We start from the raw sequence: 21,537 nt of genomic DNA on the forward strand, positions 1-21,537 counted from the left end.
CCTGGTTTGATCCCTGGCACCACATCTGGTTCCCAGAGCCCCACTGGGAGTGATTTCTGAGCACAGATCCAGGAGTACAACCCTAACACCACCCTGGGGGTGCCCCCCCCCGCAGCCAGTAAATAAAAATAAAACATAACTTTCAAGGCTTGAACATCAACCTTAATTCACCAACTACTTCGTGGGCCCTTTTCTGCTACCCAGAGTGTCCCCAGGGCTCCAGCCAGGGCAGCCCCACCCGCCTCCAGGGGCTGTGCAGGTGGGCGCAAACGGGGTGAGCCCTGACCCCACTCCGGGGGGCCCTTTCTCACCAGGGCCTCCTGTGGAGAACGCCTGCCTTTCCCAACGGACCGACCGCACTCCACAGCTTCTTCACTGCCACAGTCCTGACCTACATTCGCACACGCCACACACCCCCCCACTCACACACACACACACACACACACACACACACACACACACACACACGCCTAACTCGGGTGGAAAAGTGACTTTGGTGGAGTCCACTCGAGCGAGCGGCCAGCACTCTGCAGAGCAGCCCCGGGGGAGTCTGCAGAGCCTATCGATTCCTGCTGGCCCGGACCTTGAGTATTTATTCCAGTCCAGGTGAAGAACTCCCCCAGCCAGCTAACTGCAGGGGGCTTTTTCGGGAGAGCGCTATTCTTAGCACACTCTCTGGGGGATAAGAATGCCGGGAAGCAGACGGTCAGCAGAAACGGGAAGAGAAAAACCAGATGGTCAGCACAGAGGTGATCTGTCCCTTTGTCCCCACACCCAGGGGTGGAAGGGAGACAGTGAGCCCAGGAAACAGCACACACACACACACACACACACACACACACACACACACACACACACACACACCGGGAGATTGAGCAGAGTGACGCCTCGTTCAGGGCTGTGTCTAGGCAGGGTCCCCAAGGGAGTCTGAGGGGCGCCCACCTCATTCCCATCTTCAGAGGCAATCCCTAACTCACTGCGACACAGCCTCGGCCGGGGGTGCTGAAGCCCAGTTAGTTAAGACTCTGGACCCCGGAGCAGAGGGACCCCCTTGACCACTGCTGTCTGCAGGGGATCCTTCCGTGCAAATGACACCTCCAGGGCCAAGAGAGCAGACCTAGACTCCCCAAACTAAGAGCTAAAAGGTACTGTCAAAAAGAAACCAAGGGACGCCAACGTTCCCCAGACCGGGGGCTTCACCCTGCAAGGTGAGTGTGTCGGGCTCACGAGCACTGTGGGCCCTGGGGACAGCGGGGCCCGGAAGCATGAAGCCCACGAGACAGCAAAACACAGGACAGAAAACTACTGTTTACAACAGCGTGGCCAGGGCAGGGGTTCCACTAACTCCTCTGACCCATCCACAGCGTGCCCCGGGCTCCTGGCACTGTCAGAGGTGTTGGGGCACAAGAAAGACACGGGGGACATGCTGGACGGTTCCTGTAACTAGTGATGGGATGGCCCACTGTCCTAAATTATTCCTGGGTGGGACTGCTAAAGAAGTACTTCCTGCCCTGCCCAGGGGTCCCTGTGCTGAGAGGCATATGTAGTCTCATGACTGAGGAGTTGGGGCCATTGTGTGGAAGACTCTAGGGAGGGAAACTGAGGCAGGGCGGGTCAACCTTTGCCTTGATGTGCAGCTCCAGCTCCTCCACTTCGCAGCCCCGCTGTGCTGCTGTCTTCGAGGATGAGTGTGGGCATCCTCGGGCAACATGCAACATAGAATGCTGCCCCCAGTGACCCATGGTGTCAGTTGTCATAGAAATGTGACAGGAAACATGACAGGGACGGGCAGGAAGCCAGGAGGGACTTGTCATAGGGAATGTTATATCATGACAGCAACTGTGGCCTCTGGGGGCAGCTGGAATCATGTCAAGGGGGTACCCCAGATCTCCCAAAGGAGAGAAGGACTAGAACTCCCCTAAGTCAGAGCTGAAGTTCTCCCCGGGCAGGGGAAGACATTTCCCACATGCTTCCAGACTGTCAGTCTGCAGACAGAGTGGTCAAGGAGCTGCTAGTGGAAGTTCTAGGGAGTTTAAAAGATGCAGAGAAACGCAGACACTTAAATGGGGAGAGGGGGTGACCAATAGCTCCTGCTCTGGCACTTGTTAGATTGCATCTCAGCCGCAGCCTCTCATGCAGTTACTCAGCATGGGCTTATAAGAACCAACCCAATCCCCAGCTGGGCTGCATGTGGTTCCTGCTCACCCCATCTTGGTGAGCGAGACTTGGAGATGTTGGATCCAGACTGTTTCTTCAGCAGCTACTGCCTGTGTGAGGCCATGTTTTAAGCATGGTAGCAGCTGATTGGCACCTCCCTCTGGGCGCACGTCCCTGGCTGTTGGGTCTGTAGTGTTTTCACACTCACTTGTTTCCTCTCTGATCTTCTCTCTCTGGAAGCCCAGTCATCAGAGGAACCTATAATTTGAATTGAAGGGTACAGGGGTCAGGAGGGAGAATGAGAGGACAGGATCTTTTTATCTTTCTAATACTCTTTCTCTTTTAATGGGCATCTCATCTCCCTGAGAAATTCAAAGCTAACTTCTCTCCACAAAAAAACGTGTCTCATTTTCTAAAAGTTCCAATCATTTGATTATCCTACCATTGGCCATTTTGTCATACGTTTAGAATCCATTATAATTTCTTCTTTGGTTAATTTCCTCTTTATCTCCTCTGGATCATTATGTTCCTTATCGATTTGCATGTCACACATGTCTCCAGTTTTTATATGTCTTCTAAACTTTCAGCGTCTCTTCCCATGCCAACATTTCGAGTTTGTGGTACTACTGTCTTATTTTGGTCTGGTTTGGTTTCTTAGTTTTCGTGTTGTCCTATATAAATCATTACAACCACAGAGCCACGCTGAGAATGTCTGGTCTCAGCCCAGCTCTGCGTCCAGCGTAAGAGGTTATTTTGTTTGTTTTTGTTGGGGAGAAGGAGCTGTTTGTTGCTAATTTACTCTCTGATTCCACAGCATTAATCACTGTCCAGAGAGCAAGAAAGGAACTCAGACAATTACAGGGTTCAGACTTCCTGCGAGTGAAGTCACATCATTGTTGCCCATTGCTGGAGGAAGCTGGAGGAATTCAGCCACCGAGGCACGCCCAGTGCGGAGTAACAGCAGAGAGTAACACTGCGGCCCCCTGTTTCCACCAGCCCGTGAGTCTCGGCCACTGTCAGGGTCTCTCTGCTGCTCCACCTGCCCGGCTGGGGATGCACCTGGCAATGGCAGGGCCCCGCGAGCCAGCACGGTGCTCTGCCAGCTCGACTAACCTAACGCTAACCGGACAGCGCCACCAGCATGCGCTGCTCTGATTGGCCCACCTCACCAGCATGCGCTGCTCTGATTGGCTCTCATCTAAAAAGCCGCCAGATGAGCTGTTCTGATTGGCCCCCACCAGCACTCACTACTTTGATTGACCCGCCTCACCATCATGCACTGTTCTGATTGGCCCGCCTTACTAGCATGCACTGTTCTGATTGACCCTCCTCCAGAAGCCACCAGCATGCGCTGTTTTGATTGGCCCGCCTCATCAGCATGTGCTGTTCTGATTGGCCCTCCTCCAGAAGCCGCCAGCATGTACTGTTCTGATTGGCCCTCCTCAGCAGCATGCATTGCTCTTTGGCCCGCCTCACCAGCATGCACTGCTCTGATTGGCCCTCCTCCAGAAGCCACCAGCATGTACTGTTTTGATTGGACCCCCGCATCAACATGCTCTCTTCTGATTGGCCCTCTTCCACTGAGCCGGAAATTAGGTTCCTTTCCCTGTCCTCTGTCCAGTGTTAAGAGACGTCTCCAACGCCTCTGAGCTGTGCAGCCCACTGAGCTCTCCTCCCTTCCCCAGATGGTTTGTGTTTCTGTGCAGCGCAGGAGTTCCAAAATAGCAAACTTCAGACGACGCCTCCAATCATTGTGCTTTTCCCCGGAATTCTTCTGCTAGACGTTGCTCAAACAAAGAGAGAGTGATGACGCGTTTCTGTTCACAAGGTCTCTGAATAGACGCTGACCTTGCAGAGAGGCTTTCTCTCCCAGGATTCTCACAGCGCTTATCCACTCCACTGCCCATTGAGAAAAGGCATTTGTTGGCTCCAAGACGAAATGGAAAGCTACATACTTGGAACACTCACTCGAGTGATAGCACAACTGTGGCCAATCTACTGAAAGCTCCTTCCTAGTGCCATGTCCTTTGAAGCGGCCTTAGCGGGTCCTCCAGCAAGAAGTGGCCTCGACTCGGGGCGGGGCTGGTGGCCAGCCTTGGTCAGATGGGGCTTCAGGGTCCCTCCACGGGGAAGCCCGGCCAGCGTGATGCCCACCAGCCCAGGAGTGCTGGACGGATGGGAGGGCTTCCTGAGTCAGGTCAGGCCCGCCCTATCAACGGCGACAGCCCAAGGGAGTGGGGCCCGGGTGCAGCCAGCAGCCGGCAGCCCCTGCACCCGTCCGTGAGAGACAGGAAGTGCTCTAAGGCTTCCAATACAATGCGGCATCGATACTTATTTCTCATGTTGACATGAGGCTATAGACATTTCTATCAAGATGCAGAAGCACCCCCAAATGCTGACCTCTGGGAAGGCACCTTCTAGGGATGGCCCAGATCTTTGGGGCTGCAGCCGGGACCCGGGGCAGAGCTGCCTCCTGCTCGCACCATCTGCCAACTCTCTCTGGGTCTGGGAGGTGGAACCACTTCGGATGGATGATGACATCCATCGAACTAGAAATGGCCAGCTTTCCCCTGGAGCTGGCCTCCCGGACTCAGCATACAGTGGGTTGACCACTGGGAGGGCGACACCCAGGCCAGCTCTACAGACCAGAGTGAGGTCCACACGCCATTCTGGGCAGCCCAGGGAGGAGGCTTCCCCACAGGAAGAGGAGGGGCGCCAGGACCCCCCTGTTTCCACAGTCTCTGGTTTCAGCTCATGCCTCACTTGCAGGTTGGTGAAATGGAGCAGAAATGTACCAGGACACCAGCATCCCATGTGGACACAGGCACACATCTGTGCAAAGGGCCATGTGTGGGACAAGGACACTATTGGTCCAGGGGTCTCAGAACAGTCTAAGTGGTGAAACCAAGCCACAGAGGCCCGGGGTCCTCGGGAAGTGTCCAGAGGAGCCAAGCTCCAGAGGCAGCTCGGAGCTTCGGGAGTGGATAGAGAGTGACCGTGGTGGACACGAAGTTGTCTGGGTGATGAACAGTCTGAAATTCTAAGCAACAAGAGACGGTGGTGGCCACACAACTAAGCTACTTATGAAACACGGCTCAAGTGTGCACTGGAAATGGTCCCCAAAGTGCCTGTATCTGTGTGACTGTCACAATTTTGAGAGAGATAAAGAATCTACAGAGAAAAGGAGAGACAGAAGCAGAGCGGGAGAGACAGAGAGAGACAGAGACGGGAGAGAGACAAAGGGACAGCAAGACAGAAGGAGACAGGGAGAGAAAAACAGATGTGAGAGAGAGATAGAGACAGTGATCGAGAAGGATAGAGAAACAGCAACAGAGAGACAGAGAGAGAGAGAGAGAGAGAGGAGGAGGAGGAAAGAGCAAGGAAGAGTGCCGAGAAGCAACGGGTGGTCTTCACTGCCCCACTGCGTGGTGGGAACAGAAAGTGGACACTGTCCTGTATTCAACCCAGGGGGTCACCTGCCCTACCGTAGCGGTGAGAATGGCCCGGGACAGATGCACGCAGACAGGACCTGGCCTGCGCGAGGCTCCGTCTGGCCACACCTCGACTCTGCATCCCCAAGTGGGAACAGCACGTCGCACACCTCGTGGACACACCTCGTGGACGCGTGCAAAGGTTGCCCTTCCTTCCCGACGGCTCCCAAGCCTCCTCCCCACTCGCAGTGCCTGGCGAGTGCGGCTCACTGAAAAACACGCCCTGGAATTCCCCCCCCCCCCCCCGGACGCTACTTTCCTGGCCCCGAGCCAGCTACAGAACTGAGGGCCCGGGGGACGCCCCGCCCCAGGCAGGCTCAGGAGTCCGTGATTTTGCGGGGGGGACAGGGGCAGGAGCGGAGGCTCCGGTTTGATTTGGTTTTTATTCTCCTCCTGTGGCCGCTGGCCTTTCGTAGCGGCCCCGAGGGCCAGCGTGTGCCCTGCAGAAATCACGGAACGGGCTCCTCGGGACGCAAGGCCGTCTCCCGGGAGGAACAAGCTGCGTGAAGCAAATGCTCTCCTGTGCGTCGGGGCCTGCTGAGATTCAGGACTACTCTGCCCGCCTCTTCCCCTCCCTCCGTTGGCTCAGCCCTATTCGCCCCTGCCACTGACCTCCTCCTTGGGCCTTACGCTGTGCACATCAGTTCCACGACCTGAGAGAAACCTCTCGAAGGTGAAGAAGGCAGGTCCAGCCCCCCGGGGGCCTGAAGGAAGTGGCCCTGGGGGATGACGCCTCTGGAAGTGGGCCGGACGGGGACAGAGCCCTGTCCTGTGAGGAGGTGATGGCAGCTCCATCAGCTGGGTGGGGATGAGCCCCAGCCGCCCTCGTCCCACTCAGAGCCGGAGTCTCATCTGGAAGCTTCCAGAACCGAGCACCTCAGGGAAACCTGGATGGGTCCCTGGAGGAGGAGGTTTCGGGAGGCTGTATTTTCTCCTTTCCATATTGTCTTCAGATCTGCTGGAATTGCTCCTCCATCCATGTGGATTTGATTCTTCAGAACAAGAACAATACCTTTCTCCGGGACGGATTTTTCATTCACTCTGGGAACCCTCTGAGGGGAGTGAAGAGCCCGTGGGAGGTAGGGAGGCTTGCTCCTTCCCGTCTCCTCACATTCCGCACCTTTCTGTCGCCCCTCAGATGTTCAGCCTATTGTGTGTTTTAGGGCCCCCAAGGGACCCCGTCTCTCCTCTCCCCGAGACCCATTGTTTACGGGCATCTCGTGTCCAACTCGCCATCTGAAGCCTCCCCCGAAAAGGCTGGAGCTCTGCCTCCCTGAGCCCGAGAGTCCGGGGAAACACGTGTTTCCGTTCTACTGTGACGCTATTGTGGGCCCGGCGTCTGCATTCCACAGCGGAGGCATTTCCCGTGATCAACAACAGCCACGAGGGCTCTGCCGCCGCTTCCTGCCTCTTCTCCCATCCCAGAGCTACGGGAGCAGAGAGGCGTCTCCTATGGGGAGACATCTGCAGCCGGCGGGGTGCACTGCAGCCAGCGGGGTGCTCTGAGGTCAGGGGGCGCTCTGCAGTTTGTGGGGTGCTCTGTAGTGAGGGGTGCGTTGTGGTTTGCGGGGCGCTCTGCCGAAGAATGCCCTTCCAGTTCCTCTGTAAACAAACTCCAGCCACACCTGCTGGCTCGGAGCCTCGTGCCGGCCTCTGGTCTGCAGCAGGAAGGAAAAGTCCCTTTCTGTCTGCCCGGACAGTTGCGTGAAGACTCAGCCGTGCAGCGTCCTGCATAAGGGCCCCGGGGCGCCCTAAAGATCACCTTTGACCCGAACCAAGTCACCCTGTGAATGAGGGCGAGGACGGTGGGGGTGGCCAGTGGCCACAACCACCTTCCCTGGTGTCTCTCATCCCAGACGGGCTCCTGGGAACCCCCCTCAGTACCAGCCTTGTGGGGCCTCCGTGACCGGGACACGCATGTGTGCACACATGTAAAGTCTTCCTTTGTGTTTACGTCCAGTCTGAGAGTCACCGCCATGCCTGCAGTGTCTCCCAGATGCAGCTTCCAAACAGGAAGCACCTCGCTCGGCCCGGGACCGCCTCTCTGCTCAGACCTTCCCTCGTCACCTTCTCGGACTGAGGCTTAAGCTGCGGCCCCACCCCCGCCCGCCTTCCTCTCCAGCCCCCTAGAGGGCACCACCGGCCCCCACCACGCCCAGCCCTCTGCTCGCTTGTCCAGCCTGGCTGGGGTTCCAGCCCCTGGACTCCTGCCTCCACCCCCCCCACCCCCCCGCCAGGCGGCTGGTTCTCCTTGGCCTCTCTCCCCGGCTTCCCCAAGGGCAGCATCTCCACCCTTGAAGCCCCCCTGCCCTCCCCCGCACCCCGACATCGCTACCAACCCAGCCCCCCTCCCCGCCTTCGGGGAGATGCACTCTGCCCTATGCCCAGCTGTATCAGGTGGCGCGGGCGAGAGGTGCCAGGCTCGTGCCCACCCTCCTCCATCACCAGGTGGTCCGGGGCATCGGCCACATGCTGGGCTCCGTCAGTAACCTGGCACTGAGCCAGGCAGGAGAGAGACTGTTTGCTGCCAGCGCCTAACCCCCCCCTCCAGGCGAAGCCAGTCTTCAGGCTGGCACGAGTCATTAGAAGCAGGAAGAGAACAGAGGCGGTGGCCGGGCTGGCGTGGGGACACGGAACCCAGCCGACACCCTCCAGCCAGAAGCCAACCCCGCGCTCCCGCAACGGGGCTGGCACAAAGGCCGGAGCTTCTGAGGCCTGGCGAGGGTGGCGGGGCACATGATGGCGATGGGGGTGCCTGTCAGTGACGACGGGGGCACTGTGGGGTGTTGTAGAGACGGGGCGGTGAGCCCCGGCAGACGCTGAGGTGCTGGTGTTCGTACAGCGGCTTTGAGGGAGATGACGGTGACGGGCTTGTGGGGATGGAGCTGGGAAAGGCGTCACGCGGGGCTGTGCCGGGGTGGTGGCAGTGTGAGTAACGCTGGCAGCCATGCTGGGACGTTGGTTCTGAGCGTGATCCGGTTCCCAGGGCCGCGCTCAGCAGCCGGCAGGTCAGGAAGGTGAGGGAGGGGGACGTGGCCTTTGGGTGGGTGGGTGGAACTGGCAGTTTGGGGGGTCCTTTTGCGCTTTGCTTTGCCTTAATATTGAATTTCACGGGCTCAGTGATGTGTGATATCAGATTCCACCCTTCATGCCAATAAAGGAGGAGCGAAGACAGGGCTCGCCTTCCTGACTCAGGAACAATGGCTCCCGCTGGAATCTCATCTCCAGGGCTGGCGTTTGAGCATTCTGTCCACTCCTCTGCTTTCCTTGGTCCGAGTGTGGACGTGCCCTGGTGCCTGCCTGAGCCCCCACAGCCCCGTCCGGGACACGTGCCCCCCTTCCCAGAGCAGACGCCCCGCTCCCTTCACGCCTGGCTGCTCCGGAATATCGTGAGAGTGAGCTGATGCCAACGCGTTCTCTCCCTGCTCCCTGGAGTCCCTCTTCGAAGCCATGGAGGGTTCTGCTCGCTGTTCTAAAATTAGCATTAGCCATGCTTCATTACACGCGGATTCCAGAAGCGACTCCGGCTCTCCAATCCACGGGGATCGGAAAGGAAGAAAGACGTCTCCCCGGGCATGTGATTCCTTCATGAGCAGACCGCAGGGGTCACCGGCCCAGCCTGTGCAGCGGAAGGACCCCCACGAGCCGGTCAGCTGGCTTCCCCCTCTCCACAATGGAATGATTAGCCGTCATTCTTCCTGCCCGGCCCGCTGACGCGCCCTGTTTAGCAGCGAATGTCCAGACTCATTCCACAGATGCTTGTGTGAAATCAAATCTCTATTAAAGCCAGATGAGAACAAGGCATCTGCAAGGGGAAGGGACGCCTGGGCGAGGAAGCCAAGGACTTAAGTGTCGGTGGGTGGCAACAATACGTACATAGAAATGGGTCACGAGCCTCTGACACGGACACGGACTGTTGCTGAAAGGGCCACGAGCAGCGGGAGCCTGTGACTGTGACACAGTGTCCCCCTGGCAGCACCTGCTCCCAGATGCGTCTATAAGGCATTGACACCCCAGCGCTTGGTGACAGCAAGGACTCGTCACATGCACAGAAGCGCCCGTGGGAGCAGCTGACTTCCTCAAAGACGCTTATTGTTGGCGTCACTTAAGCCAAGTCCATCAGAGGGGGCTGCCAGAAGGGCCAGGTGTCGTGAATGTAGACACAGTCTGTATCGCAGAGGAGGAGAGACTGTGGACACTGTCATCCGTCTCCACTCCAGACGGACCCGTCGCGATCAACACACTCAGGAGAAAACCCACTGTAGAGAAGAAACGTGGGTTCTGAGCTTGGGCGCATCTGTCTCTCATTCTCTCACTGTTTCCTGAGCACCTAATCTGTGCCAGGCACTGTTGAGTCACTCACAAAATTCTTCTTTGAGCACCTGTCACGGGCTGAAAGGAGCTTTTTGCAAAGCCTCAAGTGTCCCACGTGCTGAGCCCAAGTGACAGCCTCACAGCCTTGCTCGGCAGAGCCCCACTGTCAGCCCAAGGCAGAGTGGCCTTGGCCATGCGCCACCGGGCCAGCTAGTGGCATTCGTCTGGGCAAGGGAAGCATGTCTTTCCTCAGTCCCCCAGTCGAGGAAGCCACCCTTAGGAGCACTGGTGCTCCGGATACTCTCGGGCTTTAACACTCTCTGCCACCCGTCAAAACAAGATCTCGTGCACACGGCTCCCTCTGCCCTGGGGAAACCACCCACGGCTCATGAGTCACGAAAGACAGTTCGCCTTGGATCAGTCATTTCTGTGCTGGGACCATTCCCTGTGGAAGCGACGATGTACGAGGGAGACATCGCTCCCTCCTCGTGGGCCCAGAGGCAGGCGGGTCGGGCTGTTGATGGACTCGGCGTGGCCCTCTGCTCCCAACACAACTTATTCCTTCCGTGGGGGCGATCAAATGCTGCCCCCCTCCCCCCAACCCTTTCCCTGAGGACCTCAGCGCGTGCCGGGTTCGAGGGGCTGATTCCTGGACTGCGAGCTCCCGCCTGGCACGGGCTGGGGGGCAATGACGACTCACTGGCCGGGTGCCCGAGGGCAGAACAAGCTCAGTGCTCGTACAGGCACATCAAAGCGAGGCGTCCCCCTAGATTCTCGCGTCCGTGTTCGACATTGTGATCGGATTTTCAGTAGATTAAGATGCGCAGCTATTTGCCCTAATAGAGGCATTGCTGAAAAAAATGAAAGCAAACACTGTTTTCCATGAATGTTTAACAGAGAAGAAAGATTTCTCGTCTAACCGAAACAGATGCCCTCTGGGAGAAGGGAAAACACTTCTCTCTGTGGAGCTTGGGTGGATTTTCTTAAAGACGACAAAACTTACTTAAATGCTGTATTTAGGCCAGGGCTGTCCTGGAATTTGGTGGGGGGGAAATCATGTTCAATTATCATCAAATCCAGCCGGAGAGGAATCAAGGATTAAAATAGCCAAGAGAGGCTAAAGAGATAATCCGGCAGGGAGGGCACTTGCCGTGTGCACAGGCCGCCCGGGTTCGATCCCCGGCATCCCATAGGGTCCCCCGAGCACCGCCAGGAGTGATCCCTGAGTGCAGAGCCAGGAGGAACCCCAGAGCACTGCCGGGTGTGGCCCTGAACAAATAGCTAAGAGAGGGGAGCTCTGTCCCCGCCCCCTTGGGGGATGCAGGCCCCGGGTCTCCGAAGAAGGTTCCAGACAGGAGGTCGGCTTGGAGCCAATGCTGGGGAGAAGGAATGTTCTGGACCAGGGGCCCGACGAAGGCCCTTTGTCTGGGTAACTGGAAAAGCTGGAGGAAGTGGGGGGAGGAGCCCAAGGCAGGAAGGAAACCGGCGACTGGCCTTGGGCGCCAGGAGGTTGGGGGAGGGCCGCCAAGGCTCCGATGTGCGGCAGAGAGCACTGGGCGCCGGAAATGGGGGTCCCATCAGGGCTGACGCCCCGGGAGACCTGGGGTATGAGAAGCAGAGGCCCCAGGGGGCTGGTGGGAAAAATAAAACCCTTCTGTGGGGGGACAGTGTGTCTGACCCCCTGAAGACAGAGAAGAAACTGGAAAGCAGAGTCTTTGCTCCAGGTCAAGCCCCCAGAAGGAGCGGGGGGCACTGCTCCCCCACACTCTGCCACCACCTGATAAAGGGGCTTCGATTTGGGGGGGGGACTGGAGCTTACCCGTTAGGGAAGGTCTTTCCAGGAACTTAACATCAGCTGCCGTAGCATCAGGTGTACGTGAGTGCTCACGTGAACGAAAAGAGAAATGACAACACACTGCGACTGCTGAATGTCCAACGAACACACAACCAGGATCACCCGCATTTTACTGTGAACTTCTGAACCCCGGGACTGAGATTCTCCCTGTCCGGATGTGGCTGGTTGCACACAATCACGGCCCTGCAGTAGTTAAGCAAGGCCATTTAGTTTTGTATTTTTATTATGTTTTATTATTGAATCACCATGAGATACAGTTACAAGGCTTTCATGATTGAGTTTCAGCCATACAGTGATCAAACACCCATCCCTCCACCAGGGCACATTTCCCACCACCAATGTCCCCAGTGTCCCCCCCACATCCCACCCTCCCCCTGCCTCTATGGCAGACAATTTCCTTCTTACTCTCTTTCTCTACTTTTGGGCATCGTGGCTTGCAAACAGATACTGAGAGGCCATCATGTTTGGTCCTTTATCTACTCTCACACACATCTCCCCTCCCGAGCGGTCACCGTCACTGACTTACTGATCCCTTCTCCATCCCGGCTGCCTCCCCCCCCCCCCCCTCGTGAGGCAGGCTTCCACGAGTGGAGCACGGCCGTTTAGACCAAGTGGAGATGGTAGCCAGGTCCTGGTCTGGCAGAGACAGGGAGTACAGCTGGGCGGGGTGTGAAGAATGGCCAAAGTGGAAGCCAGGACTCGAGTGCCCGGGCACGGAGGGAGGGAGGAGAGAGGAAGTGCGGGTGCTGGCACGAAGAGTCACTGTCAACCTTCGGGACAAGAAACCAAAGACCTATTGTTAGGCCCACACTGGTGAGAGCCAGCTGAGGGGGTTATCATCACAATCAGACGAAGCAGAATTCTCCGGAACTGGCCCGTCTGTGCGCATGTGTTATAGGCATGTCAGAGTGTATTTACTAAAATACACGTACGCTCATATGATGCGCATGCACAGCTCTAGGCCACTGAGTTCGAGCTCAGAGAACCGTGAGAGCAGCAGTTTCGGGTCCAGGCTCCCAGACCAGCACAGGTCATGGAGTGAGACGGTGGAAACGCCGTGTCCAGGGGGTCTTCGGGGACCCACCGACGCCAACAAAGGGAGCAGGTGAGAGAGGGGCCCTCTCACTACCCCCACCAGCAGCGTTCTTTGGAAGAGTCTCGCCGTCGGGGAAAATCCTAACCCCACCCAGTGAGAGATGCCAACTAGACTCACGCGCTGGTGGTCTCAAATATCCGAGACTGATGTTGTGTCAACTGCACCTCGACGCGTAACCATCTTACTCAGCTTCGCGCTCAGGTGGTCCCGGGACTACAGAGCAGGGTCCCACCCGATCCGGGCAGGGGCTCCAGCGAGTGTCGCTGAGCCTCAGTGCCCCCAGCCTGGGAGCTCTGTCCCAAAGCTTCACCAGCTCGGGCTGAGGGCCGCCGGCAGGAAGAAGCGCAGCAGAGACCCCCAGGACGGATAACGGGCCCACGGGAGCCCCTGGACCCCTGGGAGGGCCCCCAGGAGGTGCTGTTCTGAGGGAGACTCCAGTCACCACCAGGACCAGAAGTCCAGACACTGGGGCAAGCGTCTGCATCATCCTGCACAGGGGATGTGGGACAGGGGCGGGGACAGAGGGAGTGGGGACAGGGTTGGGCTGACAGACCTCGTGAGGAGAGAGCAGCCAGGGGCCAGCCAGGGCCCGAGGTGGCCTGGGAGAGGATGGGAGCCGCGTCCGTCCACAGCGGGAGGGTCCCTGCCTTCGGGTTAGTCCCTTACTGGCCCTCACTACAGCCAGCTGGGTGGGTGTCATGTCCTGAGTCAGCCCAAGGGGCCTCAGTGTCCCAAGACAGCATCCCAAGACAGATGAAGTCATGAAATTTGCATACAAGTGGATCAACGTGGTGAGGATCATGGTAAGTGGAATGAGTCAGGGAGAGAGGGACAGACATAGAAAGATCAAACCCATCTGTGGAATATAAAGGAACAGAGTGGGAGACTAACACCGAAGAATAGTAGAAATAAGGGCCAGGAGGTTGGCTCCGTGGCTTGGAAGCCGGACTCACATGCTGGGGGAAAGGCAGCTCAGATAGAGAAGGGACCACCAAGTAAAGGGTGCTTGGAGGGCCGCTGGGGATGGGAGATGCAGGCTGAAAGTAGAGTATAGACCGAATGATGGCCACTCAGTACCTCTACTGCAAACCACAATGCCCAAAAGGAGAGGGAGAGCAAAAGGGAATGCCCTGCCACAGAGGCGGGGTGGGGTGGGGGGGGGGGATACTGGGACCATTGGTGGTGGAGAACAGGCACTGGTGGAGGGATGGGCACTCGACCATTGTATTACTGAAACATAGTCAAGAAAGTTTGTCAGTTGGGGGCTGGAGCGATAGCACAGTGAGTAGGGCGTTTGCCTTGCACGCGGCCGACACGGGTTCGATTCCCGGCATCCCATATGGTCCCCCAAGCACCGCCAGGGGTGATTCCTGAGTGCAGAGCCAGGAGTAGCCCCTGAGCATCGCCGGGTGTGACCCAAAAAGCAAAAAAAAAAAAAGAAAGAAAGAAAGTTTATAAGTCTGTAACTGTATCTCATGGTGATTCATTAAAAAAAAGAATTAAGAAAGAGAACTTCAAAAAATAAAGACATTATTATCTTAATTTATACCGATAATAATAATTCAAAAAGACAGATCTTGGGGTGGGGGGCAGGCCCGGGGCTTTTGCCAGGAGGTGTCTCCACCTTGCTCCCCGGGTGGGAGTTTGGCAGGGCAGAGAGGGGTGGGGCGGCCTGGGGGGAAAGTGAGTCAGAGCTTGTCCCCTCTCCGTAATTGGGGGCCAGCAGCAAGTTCCCCGAGTTTCCTGCGGGGCTCCCAGACCCCCTTGCAGGCCCCCTGCCTGCTCCCGTCCACCCTGCACGAGCGAGTGACCCTCCAGGCCAGGGGCCCGGGCTGGTGCCCGCTGCGTTGCCCACTGGGGGGCTGGAACTCAGAGATTCAAGCCAAGGGGCTGGTCGAGAGGGGGGCCGGGACCCCCGTGCTGCCTGTGACGGCGGCACGGACGGGCACGCCCCTCTCTCCCTAACACCTGGCAGCGCCGTGGCACACGGAGTCGGGGTGCTGACGCAGCCCACCCCACGCAGTTGGCAGTGGGGTCTGGACTTCAGCAGCTCCCGGCCAATAATAAAACGCGAATCTCTGCAACGCCACCACCAAAGCTGCGACGTGGGTGCGGTTGGGATCCGCCCGCCAGCACGCGCACCCGCACCCCTGCACGCGCACCCGCACCCCTGCACGCCGGGTGCCGAGGGAAGGGGAGCCGCTGGGTGTCCACAGCCTGACTCCAGGACTCGACGCCCTTGTTCCTGAGACCCCCACCCCTGATTGCAAATGCGGTGGGTCCACCCTGCCCGCCTGTGCCTCGATCCCTTTGGGGCATCTCCATGGCCTTCCTGACCCCAGGGGGAAGCTGGTTCACAGCCACCCGCAGCTGGGGCCCAGAACAGCGTAACCAAATGCTGCTGGCAGGCCATGGCAGGGCCGGGAGAGCTGCCCCCGTGTCCCACAGGCCCTGCAACCTGGGGGCAGAGCCAACAGTCAGGGCAGAGAGGAGCAGTATAGGGCAGTGCGGGGCAGAGCAGAGTGGTGCAGGGGTGGTGCAGGGCAGTGTAAGGCAGTGTAGGGCAGTGTAGGGTAGTATAGGGTGCTGTAAAACAATGTAGGGGGCAGTGTAGGGCAGTGTAGGGCGGTGTAGGGCAGAGTAGGGCATTGTAGGATGGTGTAAGACAGTGTAAGACAGTGTAGGGCAGTGTAGGATGGTACAAGACAGTGTAAGACAGTGTAGGGCAGTGTAGGGCGGTGTAGGGCAGTGTAGGATGGTGTAAGACAGTGTAAGACGGTATAGGGCAGTGTAGGGTAGTGTAGGGTAGTGTAGGGGTGTAGAACAGTGTAGGAGAATATAGGGCAGTGTAAGATGGTGTAAGACAGCGTAGGGCAATGTAGGGCGGTGTAGGGCAGAGTAGGGCGGTGTAGGGCAGTGTAGAGTAATGTAGGGGGCAGTATAGGGCAGTGTAGGGCAGTGTAAGGTGGTGTAGGGTGGTGTAGGGCAGTGTAGGGCAGTGTAGGGCGGTGTAGGGCGGTGTAGGGCAGTGTAGGGCGGTGTAGGGCAGTGTAGAGCAGTGTAGGGCAGTGAGGGCAGTGTAGGGTAGTATAGGGCGCTGTAGACCAATATAGGGGGGTGTAGGGTGGTGTAGGGCAGTGTAGGGTAGTGTAGGGAGGTGTAGGGCAGAGTAGGGAAGTGTAGGGCAGTGTAGGGTGGTGTAGGGCAGTGTAGGGTAGTGTAGGGAAGTGTAGGGCAGAGTAGGGAGTGTAGGGCAGTGTAGGGTAGTGCAGGGAGGTGTAGGGCAGAGTAGGGAGGTGTACGGCAGCGTAGGGTAGCATAGGGTGCTGTAGAACAATGTAGGGGGCAGGGTAGGGCGGTGTAGGGCAGTGGAAACAGTGCAGGGCAGTGTAGGCTGGGTAGGGCAGTGCAGGGCAGTGCAGGGGGGTGTAAGGCGGGCAGTGCAGGGCGGCACAGGGCGGTACAAGGGTGCAGGGAGCCTGAGGGTGGGCATCTCTGCTGCGTGGGAGTTTCCAGCGGGGCCACAGCCACCCACCCTGAGGCCCTTCTCCCTCGGCACCCCCAGATCTGTGCAGCGAGGCTCCTCCCTGGGGTCCGGGTCACCCTGTGGCCCCTCAGCCACCTCAGAGACACGCCCGGGAGCCCCGGCCAGCCCTCACGGTGGCCGTGCGCAGGGGGTGGGGATGGGAGGTCAGCACACGGATGAGCGTCTTGTTCCAGAGACACCCAGCTCTGAGGAGAGGAAAAGCAGGTGAGGGAGGGGAGGCGGGGTGAGGGCTGCAGGCGGGTGGGAGAAGCCCAGCGGGTGAGGGAGGGGTGGGGGTGAGGGGCATCAGTAGGTGCCGCCCTGGGGGATGGTTCTGTGCCTGTGAGATGGAGAGGTGAGATGGAGGGTCTGCACAGACAGGAGCCCGGAGGCCCGCGGCTGTCACACTCAGACGGAGAAGCCGGGCCGGGCGGGCCCAGGGGCAGGTCCCGCGTCTCTGCTGACTCAAGGCAGTTCTGGTTTTGATTTTGTTCTGAGAGGTCCCCGGCGATGCTCAGGGCTGACCCGACCGCACGCAGGGCTCCCTCCTGGCAGGCTCGGGGCCGCCTGGGGTGGAGGGGCCTGAGCTGGGGTTGGCCACTCGCGAGGCCAGCACCGTTCCGGCCCCGCCAGCTCGGGCCCCGACTGGACCTTTTGTGCTACAGCCCTGGCTTCCTGATTTTCAGTCAGGCCCGACCGGACCAGCCACAACGTGATCCTTAAAAAATTATTTCCAAAATCAAGACGCACAAAATATTGACTTCAGGGAGAAAAAATCAATGACTCTTTAACCCAAGGAGGAAAAAAAAAATTAAAGCCGTTTTAGAAATCTCATTATGCAAAGATGGAATCCGCCGGAACCCGGCAGAGCCGCTCAAGTAATCATTTCATTCTGCAGCTAATGGTTTCATCAGCGCCCAGCCGGCCCCTGCGCCCGGGGCCCCGTGAGAGTCTGAAATGTGCGTCTCCGACTCCCGACAATTCCTGGGGGAAAAGCTTCTTAGAGTCAAGAGTGCTGCACCCAGGGCCGGCGGGGGCCGGGGGCTGCTGGCCGGTCAGCTGGTCCGTTTCCAGGTGGTCTCTCACTCAGGGCACCGCGACCACCTCTGGGGTCTGCAGGCTCCTTCCTGCCTGAGATGCAGACCCAGCGGGCACAGCAGCCCTGCCCCCTCCCTCCCGCCTCTCTCTGGCACCCGTGCCCCCCCTTCCTGCCCCTTGACCTTCTCCCTCCCCATCCTGTCCCCACCCTGATCTCCGACCCCCTCCAATAACAGAGGACCCCATCCCAGGGTGCTCAGTGCTGAGAATCCTGCGTCGTGGCAGTGCCCATGTGCGCCCCCGCCTGGGGGACCCCCAAGTCCCGGGAAGCCCCCGTCCGCGTCACAGCCCTGGTGCCTTCTCCTGACAGTGCATCAGAGGGGGCTTCCCAAGGTCACTGACCCCATCCCTCGCGCCATGACGGGCTCGGGAGGCGCCCAGGGGCGGAGGCAGCAGTGCAGACGGCCCAAACTCTCCTCGTGGGAGAGAACCCTTAATCGTGTCCCCGTCCCTCCTCCCCTCCCTTTCTCTTCCTCCCCCTGATTCTTCCTCCCCTGCCCCCTCGAGTTTCTGAGCAGGGAGAGAAAAGGCGGGGACCTCAGCGACCCTGCCCCCTAACTCCTCTTAGCCCCGCCTCCTGTGGGAGCCCCGCGTCCAGCCCACCCCGGCTCCCAGCACCCACAGTGCGTGATGAACCATCTCGTTGGCCTCTGACATCCAGGCTCTTCCTGATGCTCCTGAGCACTGTGTGAGTGTGTCACTGATGAGACCCCCATCCCCGAGAGTGGGGTGAGACCCCCATCCCCAGGGGTGAGACCCCCATCCCCAGCGGTGTGAGACCGCCACCCCAAGCGAGAGCGTTTCTTCTCAGCCCCAGAAGGGCGATGCCCCCACCTGCTGGCTGGGTCACCCTCGGGCCCCAGGGGGGCTGTGCCTGCTGTTCCGAGAGGTTCTGCACATCCCAGAGTTGGAGTCAGCCCCCCAGGACCCTCCCGGCCGGCTGCCCTCGCTCTGGGCAGGGTCTCCGGCTCCTCCCAGAACTGGCCGCCCGCCTGTGCCCTGCCTCCACCCCCCATCCCCCAGCCCCAGCCTGTGGCCTCCCCAACCCTGCTCCGGCCTCCCCACCTCTCACCTTCTCTCTCTGACTCAGCGACGACCATCCCCTGCCCCAGGTGGGAACCGTCTGACAGTCAAACATGCTTGAAGCGTCCCTCCCCATGAGCCCGAGACTGAGAGCACGGGGCTCCAAGACCCCCCTGGTTTGAAACCTAGAGCATCCCCCAGGTTGGGACTCTGTCCACAGTGCTCAGGCTACACGTCCCTGGCTGGAAACTGCAGCTCAGAACCAGCTTCCTCTGACAGCGACGCTTTTCCCTCCGCACCCCCGGCCTGTGTCAGACCAGCACTTTTATTCCCATTCTGTCTCCCGGGCAAGTCGAGGTCTGCCAGAGATGGAGGGTTATCATTTTCTTCCCCTTCTATCTCTGTTCACTTTGGGTTGTTCCCCTTTAAAACTCAGCTTCTGCATCCGAGCCGGAGAGAGGCTGCCCAACTCTCAGCGGGGACGTCGCCCGTGCCCTGCAGGCCCTCGGCCGCTGCAGAAACATCGGGTCAAACCTTCCACTTTCCCTGCTTTCCCCCCACATAGTAGCTGCTCACTGAGCAGGAGGGCCCAGAGTGCAGTGGCAGGCGCAAAGGGTCTGGGGCTGATTATATCTCTTGCCCCCGCCGGGATCTGAGAAATGAAAACTCCCCCGTGATCAGGACAAACACGAGAGGCCCGGGCCCCGTCTCCCAGGTCAGGGGCCGGCTCGGGCCTGGCTCAGCCCGGTGCCTCCGATGCGGGGACGGAGTGAAGGCAACTACCCGGGCACAGCTGGGCACAGCCGGGCACAGCCGGGCAAGCCGAGACCCCGGGACCACGACACCGCTGGCTTCAGCTCTCTGCGGCCAGTAGCCTGGTCCCCGTTTTCTGGAAGGTGACCCCGGGTCAGGACAGTGAAGCCCACAGAGCTACAGCAGTTCAGGGGCTGGACCCTGAGGTCATCCCCCAACACGGCCTTCGTGCTGGGGACCGGGGACACGCCCGCTTGCTGATGGGGCGCGTGGACCAGGAGCCCAGCTGCTGGCCACCTGTGGCTGCGGGCTGACCCTCCCGAAACTCAGGCCCGAGACAGTCTCCCGGGGCTGCCCTCAGCAGAGGGTGGATGCAGCTCGTCCCCTCAGCACTGGGGGCCGACAGGGGCCACCAGAGCTGGGCTGGGAGGGGACCCCGCTCCCCTGCACATGGCCGTCCCTCCCCGGAGGCCAGCGCTGACCTCACACCCCAGGAGCGTTCCCCGAGCCGCTGGCCACGTCCACCCCACCCTGGGGCCTCTGTCAGGACGGCTCCCCTCCCCCCCCACACCTCGTGCCCAGGGCGAGGGCAAGGTCAGGCAGGGCCCAGGGAGGGACAAGGGGCCCCACCCGCTGGAGGGGCAGCCCCAAGGCCTCAGGGCAGGTGGGCTGGGGGCTGGGGGGGCCCTCGGTCATGTTCACTCCTGCCGCTGCTCCCAGCCCTGCACCGGAAGATGAGACACTCCGGGGAAGCGGCAGCCGGGCGGGTTGTGGCGGGGACTCAGTGTGGCCCCGTGCCCGGGGGAGAGGGCGGGGCACAGAGGAAGAGGCAGCGCTGGACCCCGCAGAGGTGAGGTGAGGCGGTCAGAGAAAGGGTGGGAGGCCAGGGCCAGTCTGGGCTTCTCTCCAGGGAAAGGGGCAGAGCCGGGCGCTCCCGTCTCTAAAAGGGGCGACAAGCTCCGGGCCCACAAGCCCAGGTCATTCCTGCGCTCCTCGACAGTCTCCCGGCCCACCCCGTGGAACATTCTAGAAGCTTGTGTCCAAACCCTCTGATGTCCTGGCCGTGCTGGTCCCTGGGGCAGCGTGCAAGCTTCATGCAGACCCAGGGCACAGCCCGCCCCCGGACAGCCCCCCTGACGCTGCACTGACCCTCACCCACGGGGGGCTGGGGAGGGCATTCGAGTCCCAGGGCTCCGAGACCCCCACCCCATCCTGGCTGTCCGGGTCCTGCCTCCCAAAGAGCCTGCCCACGCCTGCCCCCAGCAGCGAGGACCCCCCCCCCCAGGGAAAGGTGGGGAGAGAAGGGGCCCTGTGGGCAGGGGAGGGGCAGAGGGGCCTTTCACAGTGGGCCCCAGTGGGAAGATGCCCCAAGCCTGCCCAGGGAGCTGTGTGTCCAGGTCAGAGGCTGGCCCTGCCCTCCGGGCCATCTGGAGAACTCACCCGCGTCCCCTCTCGGGCCCTCGTCTGGGAAGTAGGGCCACAGACACACGGGGCCTGGGGGGGCGGGGGCGGGGGGGCAGGGGCGAGGGGGGGGAGCCGGTTTTTTTTACTAAATCGTTTGATTCACTTTGCATGGTATTTGATGAAGGAATCATTTAAGTGGCAAGTAATTACTCCCTATTTAAATGAGTCTATTATTAATGATTTATGAGGGGCTACCCGCCTGCTCCCCAGACGGCACAGCCCAGAGCCTGATGAAAAACACAAAGATCATTTCCATGTTTGGCATAAATTAGCCCACAAAGCTGACCTTATCTGACTCCGGAGAAGGAGAGCCTATATTTACCCCGGGAGGTATGAATATTTAGAGGTGCCACCATTGAAATGCTAATGTGCTTAATTATAGGCTTCATAGCGAGGTCCCGCATATCTCCTCTTTAGAGTCCCGGAGGGGCCAGAACCGAACAAATCAGCCTGGAGATGGCTGGGGGGGCTCGGCCAGTAGTTTATTACACCATAACTCTGAATGGTATTTTAAATGGGTCTGGAGAGTAACACCAACCCCACAATGCCCTCCTGTGTGGCGGTGTTGTTGTTGTTGTTGTTGTTGTTGTTTTTTAATGCCCACTTTTGTTTTCTATTCCCCATGAAAGGTGGGATTATGCGCCACTTCCGCTTGAATGGGAAGTGGAGTCAGACTGAATAGAAGACAGGCCGCAATCACAGCTGCCAGTCCTGAGAGGGCTGAAGAGACAGGCTTTCATTGTCCCCTCCCTCCCCTCCC

Source organism: Sorex araneus, chromosome X, assembly GCF_027595985.1.
Source record: "Sorex araneus isolate mSorAra2 chromosome X, mSorAra2.pri, whole genome shotgun sequence".
In the NCBI taxonomy this organism is placed as follows: Eukaryota; Metazoa; Chordata; class Mammalia; order Eulipotyphla; family Soricidae; genus Sorex; species Sorex araneus.